The 6,742-nt window shown below is 35.1% G+C and overlaps 1 pseudogene; it reads right to left on the bottom strand.

The window, feature by feature from the left end:
* Positions 1–2,269: 2,269 nt before the first annotated feature.
* LOC104655966 lies at positions 2,270–2,643 on the bottom strand (annotated as a pseudogene).
* Between the last annotated feature and the right edge of the window lie 4,099 nt (positions 2,644–6,742).

Below are 6,742 nucleotides of genomic sequence, written 5' to 3'. Positions count from 1 at the left end.
AAAAAAGTATTGTGAATTTACAGATTATATTTTATTTTAGGAGAAACTAGTGTTCAGTTATTTCTACCCTACCATACACAGTAGACCAGCAAAGTGAGCACACTGGTTTTGCATGACAGTTGTGGTAGGCAGAATTCTAAGATGGTCTTCATGATCCCCACCCTTAGTATCTAATTCTGTGCATAAGCTTCTCTCTTTGTTTGCAGACAGAAACGTTACTTTGCTTTTAACCAAGAATATGGCAAAGTAAAGGAATTTTGCAGACATAAGTTTTCTAATCAAAAGGAAGATCATCCTGGGAGGACCTGACATAACCAAATAAGCCTCTTAAAAGAAGAACCAGACATTCCCTGAAAGAAGAGATGAAGCAGTAGGGCTTCTTGCCTGCTGGTCTTGAAGAAGAAACAGTCTTGCCTGCTGGTCTTGAAGAAGAAACAGTCATTTTCTGAACTACCTATGCAGAAGGCTAGGAACTGTGAGCATCAATCTCACAAATACAAGGAATTGAATTCTGCAAACAACTTGCATGGTTTTGGAAGAGGACCTCAAGCTCCAGAGGAGAATGCAATCCTGGCCACCTTTATTGCAGCCTTTTGAGATCAACATAAGGACGCACTTAAGCTATGCCCAGACTCCCGACCCATGCAAACTTTAAGGAAATAATATATATTGTTTTAAGCCACTATTTGAGGTAATTTTTATACAGCAATAGAGAAATAACATATGTAACAATCCTGAAATGTGCTAAAACATAACTGCAGAGAGGTCATCAGAAAAATGTTATTGGTCATAGCCTTTATATGGATCTTACAGTCTAAATGTTTCAATATTTATTTTCAGTTGCTTACACAAATATAATCACACACACACGCAGACACACACATACAGGTACACATACATATGTATACCTGAGAAACCCTAAAGTGAAAAATTAATCACATTTAAATAAGTTGTTAAATTACTAAATCCAGCATAGCCTGGGCCTGGCTTCAGGTAAGGTTTATCCCAGCATTTGTAAGTATCACAACTTGTAGGCACTTGCCCATTTTAAAAACATGACTATCAGTATGCTTCCTGTTCTACTTTAGGTCACATGGCATGACTTCAAGATAAAACATAACTCTGTAATTCTATATAAATAGTAGGCTAACTGTTGATAGAAGATTTTTGAAGTTTAGATAGATTAAAACCATAAAAAACAAGAAAAGTTTCATGTTATTTATATTAATAGAGAATAATTTATCAGAGTAGAAAGGCTATTATCATTTACAGAGATACAAAAATCACAAAACAAACTTAGTTTAATAGTAGGTTTTAAATAGAAAGACAAAATATGACATGAAGTATTAGATATATATTTATATTACTTTTATAATCAAAGTTGAAGAAGTATTTCCATGTGTATTTGACTTTTCTTTTTCTTTTCTTTTCTTTTCTTTTTTTTTTTTTTTTGTCCTGACAGCACATTCACACTGGGACCTCAGACCACTAAAGGCAGAAGGTACTCTGAGCAGCCAGAGCTGGCCAGGCCCTGTTTTTAGAGGTGGTGGGGTGGCATTCTTGACACATGTTGTATGCTCAGGGGCAGCACACCCGCTCACTCATCCCTGGTGCAGGACTCTGCAACACCCTCATGACCAAAGAGCGGCCACAGAGGGCTGATAAGCAGCATCTACTCATGGAATAAAGCAGGAAAAAAAGGGGCAAAAATGGAGGCAATGGGGAGAATTGTGTGTGTCTGCCCATGGAAGGTTGTGGTGAACCACAAAGTACCACGATTCTGTCCTTTACTCGGAAACCACCTGTGAGCCTCTGCTTTATTCCAATTCCATTACACTTGCCTGAAATTGTCTCTCCCCTTTCTAAACAAAGCTTCCATTGTCCCTCTCCCTTCCTCCCTGCTCAGGGGCCATGTGAACAGCAGGTCATTATTGAGAAGTACCTGTTGCAGTCATTCTCACACCCCACAGCCACTGCCACACCCACCCACTGGTGACTGCCAGGGCCTGTCAATAGATCTTATGTCCACTGAGCCCTGGTGGTGAGGTCCAGCAGCCACCAACAGGTTGAGTGTTCCCTCCTGCCATCAAAAGAGCACCCAAGTACTTCAGACAAAGAGGCTTCATACAGGAGCTATGGCCAGATTCTTTACACCTGACCCCTTGCAGGAGAGCCTGCCCTTACAGGCGTCAGGGTTGAAGGGTCTTAGGCCCTCCATGACCCCAGGAAGAGGAGCTGGTCACTGGTGCCCCATCTTGATTCTTGTGTCTCATCCTTTCAAGAAGAACTTGAGAGCTTTAAGCTCATCCTGATTGAAGGGGTTCAAGTTAAAACTCTTCGGCTCTGGTTTGCCTTAGGCCTCATTGTTTTTGGATTATTTCTATATCTTTATCCAGATGATCCTGATTTTTCTTAATCATTTCCTTCACCTGAGGGTAAGGCATCTTGACAAACATGTTCCTGAAGCAAACCACATCTTCAGAGAGGCTGAGCCCATTCTGCAGGGCTCTGAGGCCTTCTGGGTTTTTAATTCCTTTTGGCATCCACATCCACAACCTGCTGCTTGTCCACCAGCACCTCCTCCACAAGCTCCTCCACCTCGAACAGGTACCACAGAATTTGCTCTGCATCAGGTGACAGCATGGCACCCACCAACTCGGGTGCACAACCCCTCATTTGATCTTTCAATGCTGGAAGAAACTGCTCCATCAAGTAATTAAAATACTGTACAGTGTTTTGAAATTAACATCTTGCCACCAGCAATCTTATGTGTATATATTTAACTTTAGATTAAAGTCGAATAGGACCTAAATGTGATTTGTTTTACCCTTAATAAAAATTTCAATATTCCAAAGATGATCTAGTCATCTTGGAGCTTAATGAATGTTCTCCCCATTGCCAGTCAGGGATAAGATGTCACTTCTACCTCAAAGCTCTTCTAGGAGTTTTATAATTTTGCATTTTGCATTTAGCTCTATGATCTATTTTCAGTTAATTTTGGGAAGAATGTAAGGTCTGTATCTAGATTCTTTTTTTTTTTCACATGTGGAAGTCCAGTTGTTCTAGAACCATTTGTTAAAAAGATTCATCTTTTTTCATTGTATTGTTTTTGTTCCATTGTCAGTGATCAATTGACTGTATTTATATGGACCTATTTCTGGGTTCTATTTAAGGGAGTATTTATAAATATCATTTGGGACTCTTCTGTGAGGAAAACTTGACCTTATCTTTCATTTATTCATGTAATCAATAATTTGGCCATATAAATATGTATTCCTGTATATTTATTTTATATTTTGAGTTATAATTCAATATTATCTTGCTTATTTTATTTTTAAAGTTATTCTAGTTTTGGCCATTGAAAGCTCTTTTAAATTGGTTCCTGTGTCACTTTGACATAACCTCGTTCTCTTTTGTTTGTTTGTTTTGAGTTTTTTCTTACTTTCTAGCACTATATGTATGATGCTCTTTTATTTTATTTTATTGCCTTAGTACCAGAATCTGCCATTTCTCCAAGGAGCCCTGGTTCATTTAATCAGAAAATGGTAGTTATTTCCTTTTGTACATTGCTAATTTGTTTTATTAGAGATAATTTATACCAAAAATCTCCCAAACCAGTTATTTGTCCCTGAAAGACTGTTAATAGAAGATTTTTTTTCCCTCTGTATTCTATCGTAGTAAATGTCATGGCAGTCTACACTACTGCCCCCACAAAACAAAATAAAACGAAACTAAGCCTGGGCTTCATGATTGATTCTTCATGCTCCCTTAGACCACATATAAAACAAACAAACAAACAAAAAACCAACACATTTTCTTTATTATATTTTGCTGCCGTGGATGCTTATTTTGTCATTCTGTCTCAAAAATTGCCTTATTCCCGTATATTTTCCATAATGAGGCAAAATTATGGTGAACTCTGGTATAAAGTTAATGAGGAAATCAAGAATAATTATTTCTACCTGTGTCACCATTGCCACCTGGCATCACTTCCTGCTTCCTCTCCAACCATCCGGCAGCACTGAATTTCTTAAAGTCTCCCAGGAGTCTCATGCTCTCTCACCTCTTGTCTCCCCCTATGTTGTTCCCTCTGTTTGCAACACTTTTCTTTGACACTGACTCCATTAAATAGCATTTACTCTTCACGTTCAAATTTAAGTTTCACTTTTTTGCCCCACCATGAACTTATATTACAGTAGTAATCCAAAAAAGTAATTTACACAAACTTTGAAATGCATAGTTTCCATTAATAGAACAACCCATGTTTAATAAACAATGTATATGTTAGAAGTCAAGAGAAAATAGATTTTTTTTAAAAAATGAATGCTTTATGTACTTATAGTCCTTTAAATATTTTGTGTGTATTATTTTATTATGAAAGCTCTTTATAATATGAAGTAGAACTAAGTTTACTTTTCATTTGTTTCTTCTTATAAATACTGTATTCCCTGAGATAAATCAATAAATAAGAATATATAACTTATTTGTGATAATGATGATAATCATTTCTGGAAAATGACAGACAATCCTCTGAATTAAACCCCAAGTTTCATATAATATGTCATCATCTAGCTAGTTAGAAATGAGCTTGGGAATTCTTCATAAGCATGTATAATCTTGTGTTCCAAAATTAGGAAAAATAATTGTATATTTTCTTCAAAAACAAGTAGATTGATAGAGCAAGCATATGATTATTATCGTGCCAAACTTTCATTTTAGTTGGACTTTAAACATATATATACTCGTTTTCTAGTTTAACCTAGAAAGCTTATTCTAAGCATAAAATTAAAAGAGTAATGTAGTATAACTTAGTGGTAAGCAAAGAATTTACCTGACAAAAATTAATTTCTGCCCCTGCCTTCTCTAACATTCAAGATTCTTTTCATTACCATAACCTTTAAATCTTCATAAGAAGACACATTGTTTATGAACATGCCCAAGGCATAATATTTCTGTTGAAAAGCAACCTATTAATTAAGAGTAAGGTATGGCAGCCAACCAGCAGAAAACACATTATTGAGAACATAGGCTTGGGGCATGATACTTCTGTATATGTGCAAGTGAACGTGTGAGTGGGCCTATGTCTCTGTGTGTATATGCCCATAAAAGCTGCCAACAAAATGAAAGGTTAACAGGAGTTGATTAAAAGGTTGGCAAATCCAACGGGTTTAAGATAGTTTATGTCAATAAATACATGGTGAAAAAGGTGTCTTATCAAAATATCAGTAAGGGACAACTAAAAACCAGTATAATATTAATAATTTAAAAATATATACATTATCATCGACTCACTCTTTGGGAAATAGAAGAACTATGAACATATTCCTTTCTCAAACAAACTACAATGCAATTCAAGAGGTGAGGAAAACACACTTAAAGTGACAGCAAATAACAGTAATGTAATTAGATGCAAAACAAATGTGATGACTCCAAAAGCTGCAGGAAGTGAACAAAAAGCTATTACTCAAAAAATATTCACGGATGTCTTGCAATCTACATGTGTCTGGGAGTGTAATACACAAACACAGAGCGTGCAGTCATAGCGGAAGGGGAAGATATTTTATATGAAAGCAAAAGCATGATGGAAAGCATAGAGAGAGGATTAAACATGACAGGTTTACAGAATAGGTGATTTTTTTCTGAAATAGGCTTTATAAAGCTTATTGAGGTCAAAGTAAAGTTACTCTAACATTTGTATAACTTTTCCTATACTTTTTTTCAGTATACTTTGAAGATGTTGCTTATTTGCCTTAAATGGTAGTCCCAAACTCCTCTAATTACTAAGTGATCACTAAATATAGTTGAGCCTAACATTTTGAATCTGCTAAATTGCAACTACTTTTTTCCTGCTGGTGTTTCAAGGTAGCTTGTGAGAATTAAATGAGTTTGCATATAAAAATATTCTAAATGTTGTAATTATAATTTCAGTATATAATAATAAGGTAAGCTACTACTTAATAATTCTAACTTGATTCTTTGTATATTCATGCTCAATATTTTAAATAAAGAAATAAAATAATGTAAAAATAAAAATAATAGAATACTTTATGAAACCACAAGTGAAGTAATCAGTGTTTCAGGCTTCTCATTACTTGATCAAGAATTTCAATCTCCAGTTCTAAAACTGCAGTACACTGCAGGCTACAAAACTACTTCTGCAATTGGCCTTTAATAATGAAGATTAAATCAGCTTCAGGTAAATATTTGGTTTAGTGCTCCAAAACCATCATGAGAAACTTTTGGGCATGGATAAAAGCATGTTTGAAATTAATGTGTCTTTAATAAGTAATTAAAAACAATTATCTCCTATATCTACTGTATTTTAGTTTATTGAAATGGATAGACTTTCATTTGAGAATTTAAATCTGTGAGATCAGCTTTACTTCCAGTCTGCTAAAAAAAACGATTATCTTATTCCTACTACTCTTTCTCTTTCATCTCAAAAAACAATTCAAGCAGAATCTGAAAGTTTATTTTAGTGATAAATAAGTTTTGCAGAGAGTTTTTGGCATTAATGAATTAAAATTGTCTCTTATGTTAGCTAATTTATCTTACTTTAGTAAAATTTTACCACCATTTACTCCAAGGATTCTAACTGCTCAAAAAGATTGCATAATTTTCCTGTCTGATCCAGAGTGTAATAATCTATCTGTGTTGTAAAGAATAGTCTACTCCACAATATATTACTTACATTTTCTCAGGAGTGAGCTCTGATAAAATTGTTTCTTGGAAGAAGAGCATT

Source organism: Rhinopithecus roxellana, chromosome 10, assembly GCF_007565055.1.
Source record: "Rhinopithecus roxellana isolate Shanxi Qingling chromosome 10, ASM756505v1, whole genome shotgun sequence".
NCBI classification, from domain to species: domain Eukaryota; kingdom Metazoa; phylum Chordata; class Mammalia; order Primates; family Cercopithecidae; genus Rhinopithecus; species Rhinopithecus roxellana.
The sequence above is the reverse complement of the archived record's forward strand: the minus strand, read 5'-3'. Positions and strand labels throughout refer to the sequence as shown.